We start from the raw sequence: 12,710 nt of genomic DNA, 5'->3' as shown, positions 1-12,710 counted from the left end.
CATTAAAAGTTTGGTTTTAATAATAAGCAAATAGAGAACAGCTCAGTTCACTAGCTCTCAATTAGCACGTTGTCTGGATGTATGGTTACATACCAGTTAATATGGCAGGATTCTGGACAGCACAGAGGGCCCACAAGCCAGAATCTATCGAATACAAATTAAACAGATCTGCATATTTTGTATACATAGCTCTGCTTATTGGGATAGGATAACAACCATAACACTGCATTTTTAAGTGTGGAGTTTTGTTTTAATTCGAAATCTATAAAAATGTGTCTATCAAACACTGTTGGTGTGATATTTCACAGCAAATGTCAATAAACATCAACTCAAAGGAGTTCTCCTCAAAATCTTGCCTACAGGAAACCCACGGTCGCTACAGGGCAAAAGTCAGAGTAACCGGACAAGATCTGTGGATGCCTGAAGGTCAGCAAGCTTGTGCTTGGATCAATTAATAGTGGGGTCACCAACTATAAGTAGCCTCTCCTCCGCTGCAGATCCTGAGAACGGACTCTGCTACCAGAACCGCGTGTCTGAACTGCACTCCTGGCATGCTGGGAGAGGGGGCACCCTTGGAGTAATGGAAGGCCGTGTTTTTCCTACAGCTTTACTGTGGGCACTGAAGTTCCACAGAGCAATATGCAGGTCAAGCTGCCTAATAAATAGTTGAGACTGGCAGACGCTGACTCCCTCTGCAAAACACAGCCATCAGTTGTGGTGCCTGTGTTAGCCACCTGTATGGTATAAATATATTTATTTCACAGACAGGACACAAGCAGGTTCTGTCCACACCCCAAGCTCCAAGTCCTACTTCAAATAACACTTTGTGTGATTGTGCCTGGCACAATGCTGACACTGCCCACAATGCCCGCTGGATTTTCAGAGTCACTAAAGAACGAATAACGGGAAAACTTAAATCTATAAATGCTAGAAGGGTATAAATCCCTCTGCTTAAGGAAGTAGAGGAAGTAGCTATAAAAATAAGCAATAAACAACAGAGGTAGGCAATACTGAATACGAATTCTCTACTAATTTCTGTCAGTGTTTTAAAAGTGCACAATAAGTCATTCAAGAAATCTTCTACCACCACGTTACTTTCTTTTGCTTTCTGCATTTATTTTTTCAAACTTACATTTGGAAACAGCTAATCATAATTTTTCACTGGTGTTTTCTCTCTAAGGAAAACTTGCACTGTTCACAGCAGTTAGCATTGAATTCTTCTAGTCCTCTAGAGGTTTGCTTTCATTTTCCCCAGTAAAACCTTATGCTGTCAATATTGCCCCTTGGTTCTTAAGAAAAATGTGAGCAGAATGTTCCTATTTGTTTATAGCAGAGATTTGATTACCTTGTAATTTCCTAACACAGTCTTCTGTTGGAATAAATCTAGGTTATATTGGCTCTATTTCTCATGATTTTGTGGGTAATGTCTTCCCTACAGTCTAACAAAACAAAACAAAACACAATTCATATTTTTCTTGCAATTCTGTGGAATATTTTAGGCACTTCAATACAGTTTCTTACACATTTTTAATCTTTTACTTGGGAATATATTTTAATTATTTCTTTTCTGACATTAGTATCTGCAGTATGCAAACTGTGATAAAGAAAAGAGAGATACTGGACTTATTTCAATTCTTGATGAGCACAGCCAGCAAACTTATTTAATCATTATAGCTGCAGAAACCTATATTTGCTATGGAATTTGTTGGTAAGAATAGATGAGGAAATACAGAATAACCGCTTCAGATATATCCTCAAGCTACTTAAGGAAATGTATAGTAAGAGAAACAAACAAATGAAAAGAAAATTAATTCATATATCTGTAGGTACTAAAACACACTACTGCTTCCATTCTAATATATTCCTTTGCACAGCTACTGCCTTTTTCTATATTTATATGAAAAAAAAAAAATTGTCAAGACTGTTTCCTTAAAAAAATAACAAAACTACTGCTTTATTTTTTGAAATATCTACATTCAGAGAAACAATCCATTAACCTAACTTCAGTGCTGATTGTAATGCAGCCCTGCTCTCTCTGCTTTGAACATAAAGCATGCACATTATGGTGTAACCAGTTTTCAAATAGCTTTATCTTACAATATACTTTGAATGAAATACACCATATTTGAGTCACAAAAACATTTCATTATCCGATTATAGATCTTGCTGCTTTGGGGGGGAAATTTAGAAGTACACTTCTTCTCTACAGATCCACCACAAAGTCTGTGCAACATTTCAAGTCTTACTATTCCCCACGCAAACCACTCCAAATGAGGTCTACGTTGCCACCTCTATATTAAAGAGAAGTTTTCTGTCTTGTCCTTTTCAAACATGAAAATTTTGGGCTCTTGACAGTTTAGTCCTTGCACTTGTGAAAATTTGTACTCACATACAGACTGGTAAACAGATGCAAAGCACCTGCACAGGTGTACTGCCCAGGCAGCTGGGGAGCCCAGGTCTACAGGTAATGACTCACTGGTAGTCAACAGCCCTTTCGCAACACCAAACAGAACAAGCATTTAATTCTGAAAGTTAGATCGCACATTTAGATCACACTAGGGATCAGCAGTAGCAGAACAGGAACAGCCCCAAGAGGCCTGGAGCGTTACAGGTACCTCTTGATGCTGCTGTTCTTGTTCTGTAGCCATGTACTGGTGGGCAGCAGCTGAGGTCAATCACTGTCTCCCTGAACATCGGTGCTGTCTCAGTTACATCAAGGCAAAACCCAAGTTGCCCAGGCAGAAGCAGAAGAGACATTGTTGTTTTCTCTTCTCACACAGATGATCTGACAAGTCGGAGTCTTCTCTAGATGCTACCTAGATCTGTCTGGGAAACTGTATCCAACTTAAGCCACGTGTACTGCTCAGGTTGCTGTAGAGTCCAGCTCACAGCATCATATTTTGGATGAAGAGCTGTTAACACCGGCTAAACCCATCAGTGCAATGAAAACAGTGAGGATCATGCCTGCTCATTTTCTGTTCCACGACTCCAGAGGAGGATTTGACTTTAGGAGAATAAACTGCAAGTAAAGGAGAAGATCTCATAGTCCTGTGTAATCAAAGCTGATTTATAATACTGTTTAAAATTATCAGTTCTATTTAAAACTTCCTTCATAACACACACCAAAAGATGAAGACATTTGCTTACACAAATCCATTATGTCAGAGGAATTTTATCTGATGAAAGCAAAATATTATATTTTGGTTATTAAGTGTTCCTAGTGAAATGAACTAGATTCCCATTAACGCAGTGAAAACACACGTTTTTTTTTCCTCCCTCTTTTTTAGAACCAAACTATTTAAAACATGGAATAAATTCTTGGTAGCTTGGTTCTTACAGGCAGTCATACCCTAGTAAATTGTTACGACCTTGAAAAGAGTTCAATGAAACCACAAGGAGTCAGACTATTCATTCTATTTCAGTTCCTGGAAAAACAGCATCCAAATATTGCTGCATTAAATAAATTAAAGAAATAAATAAGGTAGTGCAATAAATATAGAGCAGCAGGCAAACCCTGAACTATCCAGAAGTTAAGCATAGAGCTTACCCTATGCAAATAAGTAGCAACTATTGTTTATTGAACCTGAATCAAACAAGGACTTCTAGCACATGTGTCTCATGCCAAGGATTAAACAGGATTCACTCTGCCACAGGGTCCCACAGGCAAAGTCCCACAGAAATGCTTTTCTTCATAAAAAAGGGACAGTCTGGTTAAAACTCTGGATCCACGATGAAAAGCAGCTCTTGAAAAAAAAAAAAGAATATATAGAGAATAGGCGTTAGGCTTAACTTCTGTTAAATGAGAAGTAGAATGAAATGCTAGTAATTAAGGATGGAGACCAGTGGTTATATGTGATAAATTATTTGGCAGTGGTTATTTGCTTTAAAGCATATCCCCTTAAGGGGGTATTTATTATTCTTGAAAGCTTATCTGGGAAAAAGGAGAGACTTGGGTAGGAGGCTGGATGCAGTAAATTAAACAACTTGCTAAATGATTTACTATATAAAAGTTCTGTAAAATTTTAAATGTGTAGAGTTACATCAATTTTGCAGAGCAATTGCTCTGTGCGATTATTTTATTTATTGTTACTTTTCATCTACAACCAAATAACTTGTAACTTCATAGTTTCAATTTTTTAAGCAGATTGCCACTACACAGAAAGGAAGATATTTTCCTAATTATGAAAAGAATGGAGAAATCAGATTAATTATTTGGCTACCTTTCACTGAAATTTGGCATGCTACAGGACTGAGTCAGCAAATACACATGAAGCAGTCCAGTTAATTGACATCCAGCTGCCAAAATGGTCCACCTATCGAGCAGATAGCTGGCATTCAAAACTTACCAGAAGCATCTCTTTTTATCTAACTACAAATAGCATTCTATCAAAAAAGTATATCAAAGGTTGCCCTTTTTTGTTGATATTGTGAAGAGAATTTGCAGAACTTGGGAATGCAAAACATCTTTTTTTAGGGTATAGGAATAGGCTGCCCAGGGAAGTGGTTGAATTATCATCCCTGGAAGTGCTTAAAAGATACATAGATGAGGTTCTTAGGGACACGGGTCAGTGACAGTGTTAGGTTAATGCTTGGACTCAATGATCTTGAGTGTCTCTTCCAATTAATAGAAAATGATCCTATGATTCTATTCTAATGTTCAGAGTAACTTCTGAATAGACACAGTTCTACATTTTTTCTCCTCCCCTGCACCAATCCCAACATTTTTTGAAAAAATTGGGTCACAGTGAGTTCAGAATCAGTTTCAATAATTTGAAGGGGCATGCCTTCTTGACTGAAAGCAGCCTTACTTGTAGTCTTTCCATGATGGCTCGGGCAGAAGTCATATAAGCTAGTAGATGCCTGAAGCAGCTACAGTAACCCTACAGTGTTAGGAGAAGAAAAAGAAAGACATAACTCCATCTTCCACACCAAAAATAACTTAGGTTAAAAAAAAATAAATTACTCCAGTGTTTTATTCCATCCAAGATGGCATGGTTTGAAAAGCAGCATAATAAAACCCAAACCCAGCTTCTTAGTTACTTTATCATATCTGGGAATGCGCATGTTGCCTTAATTCTCCTCTGAAACACATTAGTGAGATCAACTTCCAGGCAATCTTTCACAGGCTCTGAATAGCCTGTGATTTCCTCCTTCATGTTTGCTGCCCACAGAATGGTGGCAACACAGATCACTGAAAGTGCTTGCTATATGTCTTCAGAATTACAGTAAGTGCCAGCTGTAGATTTTGGGGGACAAGACACCCTATATTTTCTTTCCCTGATAGGGATTTATTCCTTTACCATATAACATTTTTACTATTTTCTCTCCCCATGAAATGTGAACCAGTGACAGGTCTGAAATCTTTTGCCACATTCTGTAGGTCTATTAAGGCTTGTTTTCCACTCCCTACAAAACAAATATAAACCCTCAGAAATCTGAATTTGAAATGTGAGTCATTTTGAACATTATTTTAATGACTGAAGTAGAAAGAATATTTTTTTACTCTACTTCTTGAAGAAGAACGATATGTGTTTATGAACTTAAAAATAAAACAGTGAAGCCATGCTGATTTTACAAGTAAGGAATTTGTTGGAAAGAATGAAACACCAAACCAGATTTTACTTAAAATCATCTATTTATGGAACAGACATTGTTTTTTAGGGAAAACTAATAAATTGTTGAAATGTCTACTTTCAACATTTTGTAGAATAAAATCAAACTCCTTAAATCCCTCTGGTAAAATCATTTTGTTTTGCCCGGAATACAAAAATATTCACAAACAAACAAACACAAAACCCAAAACCAAACACACACATACAAAACAAAACAAAACAACCACTGCAAGAGATCATTTGGTAGGCTAGTTTTTAGGCTATCCTTTCACCATAAAGCAAATTTGGGTTCCAATCCTTGCTGCAAATGAAATACTGATAAATGTAGGAATTCCAGATGCAAGGATTCCCTTTTCATGGCTCAAATTAATTGTTTCTCTAGATGACTGTGTAAAGTTTTCTTTGAAGTCCCTTGAGAGGTTGTGTTTAAATCCAAAGATTAGACTTGGCTCTGAGAGCAAGTTAGCATTCTGTGTCCTCTTTGTTTGTCTTCTCTTCATGTTATTTTAAAAGAAAGTGAAACAGAATTGATTAGCGTAATAGCTATAATATCCATAAAAGTGCTTTAGATGCAGTCTTTCTTAAATGCAGACATCTAACTGGCATATCCTATGATCATTCTTTTATTAGTTTTCCTTGCAGTAGCAGGAACAGAAGAAGAACAAATTCATCTGCTAATTATTTTTCCAATAGCTGAAAGAACTCAACCTCACTCTTCAGTCATTAAACTGGATTTTCCCCCACCTGCAGTGATTTACTTATTTTTCCAAAATATACATCAAAAGAAGTGCATGCCAAGTCAAATGCTATAATTATATACCTGTGTAAGTGAATACTAGGTATATAGACTTCAGTAAATTATGATACCGAAAACAGTAGTATAGCTCTCTCAACGTTCAGCATAATATGTGGCTTCTGTCTTCTTGCTGCAGTTTTCTCTTAGTTCCAAATCATGATCAGCTTGCTGCGTAATGAGTAGTAACATACACACTGTGTATTAATAGAATATGAATACCCAATTAGCACCAGGCTTTAGCTTACCTTTTAAACTCTCACTTTGCAAGTGTAGTCAGAAGAGGTTCAGAGGAGATGAATCTGAAACAGTGTTAAAAATGTTAGCGGTGGCCTGCTGGCACTTGGATTCTAAGTCAAACGAAGTTGAGCCCATTTAGGAAATAGAGGGATGTTATTAGAAACTTCTTCTTAGAGGAGAGAGAATCACAGCTACAAAAACTGAAGAAAGCAGGGAGAAAAATGAGATGACAGGGCAAGGGTGAAAGAAAGCAAATGAAAAAGTCTTACAGCTACAGCCTTACAGCCCTAGGGAAAGTTAATATAGCCTTACACAAAGTGGCTTTTGGGATAAAAATATGGAAATTGGTCTTTCTGGTTGTGTCTAAACTCCTGGTATCATGAGCATATGCATCATCCTCTACTGTCGTGTGAGTCCCAGCCATCACCATCCATTAGCTCATGTGCACTTTTCAAAATAAGGAAAGCCTGTGTGGGCAGAAATGGTGTTACCTCGTACCCTGGTTTGCTGTTGAGGGACCAAGATGCCAGGGCATGCCATGGCCTTGCTATTTAGCAGGCATAGCCCTATCATAAATTATACACACCTGAAGAGATAGAATGCATTGCACATTCCTAAGCATGTTATTTACACAATAGCATTAGACACCAGGATTGCCCACATACTATAACAAAGAAAAAACAAACAAACAAACAAACAAACCATAACAGTAACAGAAATATTAGAAGAAAAACAGATCCAAAGACTGTTGATGTTGATTGCACTGGAAAACAGGCCTCAAAATGTAAAATCTTATTATCCCTAACACGAAGAGTGGTTCAATGCTGTGAGTCACTGGGACTCTAGAGCAATCCTTTTAACATTTCTGACAATGGTGTTCTGTCTCTGAGAGAGCAGAACAGAAGAAAATAAACTATTTTTAGTCTCTGACCTGAGAATATTTGGGACAAAAAGAAGGTGCACCTCATAGAGGTTTTTTTTGAGGTTTATTCCCAGAAAAGGCCTCAGCTGGAGATGTCAGTCATCTCTTAGCATGGTGATGGTTCTCTCCCTGACCAACTATTCCTATAGGAATGTACGAAGCTCCTTTCAAGCACCAGTGTACCACACCGAGAGGATAAAGACAGATCTCTTCATCTAAGGATGGAGCTGAAGGTTTTATCTGTGATGTTCAGGGCTTCCCAAATTTGGAATGCAAGTTTTTGTAAACATAACCATTAGAAAAACCTTCGTATGTTGGTATGTTAACTATAACACCAAGACCCCAATCCTAAAGTGCCAAACAGCAAAAGGCTTAATCCCAACTCTTGCCCAGCTCCTTTGATTATGTAAACATGCTGCACAATAATAACTAAGTCTGATGAAAACCAGCCTGGTTCTGACCAGAAGATGACTCCTTGGTTCCCTCTTAACTCCTAATTCAGAGGGAGGGGAAGGAACCATGCTGCCAAAAGTACAGCAGAGCATGAAGGGTGCAGTCAGAGGCAGAGACATGGGAGGAAGGGCTGCATCAGTTTGGCAGAATGCTATAATCAAACAGGTACTCAGAGCTTTAGCAAATATTCACATGGTCCAACTGCCTTGGCCCCATGGGCCATGATAAGCAAAACAGTCAAACACACATTTCTGCTGTCTGGAAGAGTAAAGGAGCCCTCAGTTTCACAAGTGCCACTGTCAGGCTGGCAGAGGAGTACATGTGAAATCCTGCCAGCCCAGTCCTCAGGACCAGTCCTGCTGCTGGGATTCCTGCTCCTTTACCAGCTCCATCCCCAATGTCACCCCCTGCCTAGCACCTCTCTGAAAAACATGCAGTCTTTTCAGTATACCACCATTGCTACGTATTTTAGTTGTGATATACAATGTGCTTGTCCCACTGATTGAACTGAAACAGACGCTTGGCCCATTGGGCTTGAAGCTAGACGATCATTTAAAGAAAAGTGTGTATAATCAAATTCTGCCTCATTTTTACGCCTTATCCTCCCTCTCCTCTTTTATCTCCAGCTACCATTAACAGGCTCTTTTTCACTCTCCCCCTTCTTAGCCTTTTTCTTTCTTTCCCTTTCATCCTTGTTTGTGTCTTTTTCATTTTCCCTTCCTTTATTTTTTTCCAAATCCTTTTGATTATCTCTCTCTTCAGTCCCCCCATTCTTTACCTAGCTGTGTTCATGGTCTTTTCCATTTTATACCAGCCTCTCCCTCTCTTGTTTCTTACTATGTTCCTACTTCTTCAGCTGAATTAAACGTTATTCCAACAATCCCAGGACCTGATCTTCAGCACTGTCTGTATACATGTTAGTCACCACTCCTTAATGAATAGATTTGGATGGAAACAAAGCATATGGCTTGAAGGAACAGAGTGGAAAATGGGGTGATAAAATCAGTGGTATGAAAATGAATTTAATCACATTATTCTTATCATTGTCTCATCCACATGCTCATTTGCTTCTACAATGATTTTCTCTCAGCATGTGTGACATCTTAGCCATATACTTAATGTATAGCGTTGTCTCCAATACACATAATCTTTCGTTTGTTATTAAAAAGCAGTGAAAATTTTGTCTAAATGAAATCAGATCTGCATGCTACCAGCAGGAATATAATCTTTGGAGCAAATGATCTTGGCAAGAATATCTATGCAGGTCATGTATATGTGTATCTGGTTTAATTATTCCCATATAAATATGCTTGTTTTCTGTAACTGTACATAAGCACATACACAGCAGCAAGGTACACATGAATATGGGGTAAGTTGTCTAGTTAACAATTAACCTCATTATCCATTAAACTGGTGCAAATAGAGTAATTTGCTCACTTTCACATGCTTTCAGGCAAAGTGCTTCTGCTTTGAATACTCTCATAGTTTCTTGAGTTTCTAGTTTGAAACTAACACTCCTGAATTCAGATTTCTTGTCTAGCAGTCTAGCGACCCTAGTGACAATGCCACAGCCTTCTTTGCTACAGCATCTGCACATTCCCAAGCCCTCCGGTCATGCACTGTGACAGACCGGTTTAAAGATCAAGTTTATACCTTTCAGACTCCATATGCCAGAAGAACATGGAATTCAAGTTCACGAAAGAAATTATCTCCTCTCTAATTCTGTTGTTTTGTTTTGTTAGCAACTGAGGCTGATCAGTCTCTCCTTTTCTCCTTGAGCTCTCCTTATGCAACAACATCCTAGTCTCTTCTGCACAGCTGAATCCCACTCCGACCTCTCTCTCTTCAATGGTGATGAAAACGTCACCACTCACACTAAACCATGATTTTCCCACTTAAATCTGTCCAGAACCGGTCTTGAGGGTAAGCCAGGAGTCCTGTGTCAACTAAAGCTATTAGTCAGAACTGGTGGTCCTTGGTACTATTTTTTTTTTCCCAGAGAAGCATTAAATGTCTTTTTTAAGCAAGTCAGCAACTTAGGATGATGTATTTTCTAGACATAACATAAACTCAGAGAATGCCCTCAATGTACAGTATAAAGCAGACCCCTTAATTTGATAAAACTACAATTCACTTCATTGCAACATCTGAAAAAGCATCTTTTTCCCACAATTTGCAACATTCTAAAACTATTTATGCATGAAAACTTCTCTTCTAATATTTGATCAGTCTTCTGCAAACTCTTTTATTGGTGTATGAGTAATATACATACCATTAATTTCTTAAAGTCTTTAAAATGTTTTGCATTTTATAGACTGTAATTCATCATAAAACCAATACCACACATACATTACACATGAAAGCTCATCTTAACAATGACACTGACATTTCATTTCACTCTGAGCAGAGCCAAGAGAACGCCACTGATATGTTTTCTGATTTCTCCCACTTAAGGAACTCAGTGAATTCATAAAGATAAATGTCACCAACTGAGATCAGCAATCACATAACACACACACATACATAATCAGGACTTTCTGTGTCTTTACTTTGTGTCTGCCAGAGTGCTCTCCTCCAGTAATTTTTTTTCAAATGGGCTGGACAGAAAGGACCATAAAATGTAAGTGAACCAAGTACCCTTTTCATGTTAGCTACTGCCAAGTTCCACTTTTCTGTGTCAGTCACAATTTTTTCATCATTTTCTGGGTCTGTTTATTCTGGGTCTCTGATTCCTCTCCCTCTTGATGCCTTTCTACTTCATTAGTGCTCCTGTTAAATGCCATTTTGCTCCTTAACAGCACCTTTGCTTTCTTTGTTTCTTTGCTATCCTTCCCCTCCTTTCCTTCCCCCACCTTCTGTATTTTTCCTAGAGACTCTTCACAGAAACTGAATCACAAAGAAGAATTAAGAAAAATGAGAAAAATTGTTCTCAAGGGCATCAGGAGCAGCCTGGAAATCTTTGTTTCTCAGTAAAACCTAAAATGTTCAGTGAATGTGAGGGACATTTTCACTTACATTTATCTAAGACGGATGTAGCTAATACAGCTGGTGTTCCGCTATTAGAGAAGAAAGTTGTATGGCCATGTGAGATGCAACAGATTAAGGAAGCTGAAGCACATTTCTGTCAAAATGGTATTTATAAAGGTCAAAATACTAGCTAGGGTGCCTGAAGATTTAAGCATTGGTTTTGGAGAAAGTAACCTTAAGTGGGCAAAAATACTGTTATGACAGGAGGAATTATATGTAATTCTTGGTTCTTTCTTTTTTTTTTTTTTTTGCAATGTGCAGAGTGACAGCTTTCTAATTTAATCACGTGCCAGGCATTATAAGCATTATGAAACTGTAGCCTCGTTTACATTATCTTCTTGTGCAATCACTATTTTAATATTAACAAAAATATTCACACTCTTACAGAAGCTGGATTAATTTAAGAAGTCACTCATCTTTACAATATCAATCCCTTCCAGTTCCTGTCAGATTTCATTTTAAATCAAAATCATTATTTTACCAGTGCACTTAGTGACTGTTAACAGAATCCAAACCACAAAGTTCAAAACTGGACCTAGAAAAATACAAGAAAAAAAAATACCTATTTCCTTTTTGTATCTTTCACAGCTATCACTGTGCTATCTTGTAAGAGCAACTTCAGATACAGCCTTAAGGCCAAATGCACTGAACAGACCACTCATGATGAATAACTTCACATTCATTTTCAGGCTTTTTTTCCCCAAACAGGTGAGAGAATAATGCAAAACGTTTCCAGATCACTCCAGTTAACAGGGAGCATAATCCATGGTACCACAAATCCATTCTGCTGCAGCTGCAGGAATACTTCCCACTCTGCATTGATCTGAGTCTCCACAGACATCCTCATTAGTCCAAGCTTTACACAATCTGTCCTTGTGTCATTATGCAGAGCCACCTCTGCTAGGCAGAGGACATATTCTCTGTCAGACTAGTTAGGGCATGCCTTCAGCCCTACCTTGCTTTCCATCTTCTCCAAAGCCTCATGGATGTTGCTGCAGGATGGAAAACAAGAGCTAGTGAATTTCATTCTGCAATTCCTAATTCCAAAACAGAGGTACTAGACCATCACATGATACCTGCAGAGGTTCAGCTGCACAACTCTGAGGCTGAAGAAAGACAAGAGAAAGCAGAGATAATAAGGTATAGAAGCTGCTGACAGGGGAGCCCAACAGCCCTGACCTGAACCATCAGACTAGCTAGCATCCACGCTCCTTCACTTTGACCCTGGCCATTGCTGGATATTCACTTTTTTACAAATACATGTTCTACTCAAAATAGCAATAGAATAATGGTGTTTGGGGTCACAAAACATTTGCCTTGTGAGTCTGCCTTGTGACCTCTTGCATTTAAGCTCAGGATGCTTCCAACCAGCCTTATCTACGGACCCGTGGTTCACAGCAGTCTCCACTGCTGTCCTCTTGTCTATCCCTTCTCCTCAACCTTCTTTCTACAAAGAGGGAGGCTAGTGAACAACCTCAGTGCTATTTCCTTGAGTTTCAAAGCTAGTGTGTGAAAACAGAAAGCTGTGTCTATATAAGAAAGCCTAGTGGTTTATTTTTTTGGATATGGTGCATTTTTGTCAGTCAAGATGAAACATTTCTGGCTTCTTTTTCTCAAGCACCCTCTTGCCATGTGGGATCACCTCATACAGGTCTTCCAGGCA

The sequence above is a fragment of the Columba livia genome, chromosome 2 (assembly GCF_036013475.1).
Source record: "Columba livia isolate bColLiv1 breed racing homer chromosome 2, bColLiv1.pat.W.v2, whole genome shotgun sequence".
Lineage (NCBI taxonomy): Eukaryota > Metazoa > Chordata > Aves > Columbiformes > Columbidae > Columba > Columba livia.
Note: the sequence above shows the minus strand (reverse complement) of the source record.